General features: G+C 31.7%; 1 non-coding gene across 1 annotated transcript; it reads left to right on the forward strand.

Annotated features, from left to right (window-relative positions):
* The first annotated feature begins 1,172 nt into the window (after positions 1 to 1,172).
* Positions 1,173 to 1,246, forward strand: TRNAN-GUU (transfer RNA asparagine (anticodon GUU)). The gene has a single exon. It is a non-coding gene; the product is annotated as a tRNA-Asn (tRNA).
* The last annotated feature ends 625 nt before the right edge of the window (positions 1,247 to 1,871 follow it).

Below are 1,871 nucleotides of genomic sequence, written 5' to 3' on the forward strand. Positions count from 1 at the left end.
GAGTCTACGGGTTTGGAATAAAATGTCTTATCACATTGCTAAACAAACTCAATGAGGATAGAACGGTTGAAATGAAAAACCCGTGATTTATTACAAGCTATGAACCAAAGTGTTGTCCATTGCATGGTTGCATATTGACTTTTTGCTACAAATTCTTGGTTTTCATGGTGCACCTTGCATAAGGATACTTAATACTTTCATATAACCTAAGTAATCTACTTGGACTAGTCATCACACATTAGTGTATGGCTTGACTATGTCTTCCTACATAACTTCAATCCTTCTTTCTATATTACTTGACTCTATAACCCTTAGATTGGCATTAGTCTTAGCAATCAACTAGCCATATATTTCTTATATAGTATATCATAAATTTACTTAGGAAAATGTCCCTTGTACTAAAGGAGAGTCATCCTAAAGACTTGAGGGAGCTATTATGATGACAATGGGTAGCCCCTCTAAGTTCCCAAAATGGTTACATTATTTACAATAGGGGAATTTTCATGGGGCTATCACACTTCCCTCCACAGACACTCATATGTTAGCCCAATTCCACCGGCAACAACTGACAACCATAGGGAGGTTGTGTCATTGTATTCAAGTGGTTGCAAGGCAGTTCATGGGGTCATAAACCCTAACTAGGAGTTTTGTCCTCTTCTTATGATAAGTATTATTCTTTTATAAAATAAATTTAATTCTAAAATCTTTTTCAGAAAATGTGTTTTTCCTACAAGATATTGAATAGATGGTGAATAATTGTATTGCTAATGCACTCTTTGTGGGTGTACTTTTAAAGTCCTCTTTCCAATCGTAAGTTCAAATCCCCATAAATATTAGCCTAAATATATAAATATATGTTCATTCAAATCTCTCATAAACATTATATATATATATATATACTTAGAGACAACTCATTTGATAATTGTCTTGTTATGAAAGTGATGAGATCTAAAGTTCAATTTCAATTTCCTAATATGAATTAAATAATAAATAAATTATAAAGAAAGCATTGCATTTGCATTTTAATGTGGCGCTGGGCAACGCTGTTTTACGAATAATTGTTTTGCGGGTTAAATGAATATTCCATCAAGTACTGGATCCCAATTGTTTTACGGAGTTAAATGGACAGGGAAATAAAAATGTTTCTACACATGCCTGCTTCGCAAACAGCAGCTGGAATAGCTCAGTTGGTTAGAGCGTGTGGCTGTTAACCACAAGGTCGGAGGTTCAAGCCCTCCTTCTAGCGATCATTTGTAACCAGCCTATGTTTAATGCTCACAAGAATATTTCGTGTGTTCCATACTATCATTTAATGCCTATTCCATATATATGAATATCGGTGGAATCCAATTGTTTTAAGCGGTTAAACATGAAGTTTCATAATTTATGCAGATGCCTATTCTATAAATATATTTATTGGTGTTTTAAGCGGTTAAACATATATTAAAGTTTCATAATTTATGCAGATGCCTATTCTATAAATATATTTATTGGTGGATCAGTGAAAATAAGTGAAAGATTTAGAAGAACATTTTCTATTTACAACACATGTTTTTTTAATTTCTCTCCAAACGAAAACGTAATTTTTTTTTTTTATCTAATATTTGGATTTGGCATATTCTCTCTATAAGCATTTGATTGACAATACAAATATTTATTTTAGCAGTATTCTCTCCTCCTTAGCAAATTATATATTTATATAATATTATTTCCAAATTAGTGTTGATTTCCCAAAACATTTCTGAGTTATTAATGATAAAGACATCCCAAAATACAGGTACCAACAATTTGATATCTGCATCACTATTAATTTAAAATTAAATTATTATTATGAAATGTTGCATAATTAAAATGGGCATTGTCTACGGAGT

Source organism: Pinus tabuliformis, chromosome 2_1 (genome assembly GCF_031772625.1).
Source record: "Pinus tabuliformis cultivar Carrire ecotype Pingquan chromosome 2_1, CPIR1, whole genome shotgun sequence".
NCBI lineage: Eukaryota > Viridiplantae > Streptophyta > Pinopsida > Pinales > Pinaceae > Pinus > Pinus tabuliformis.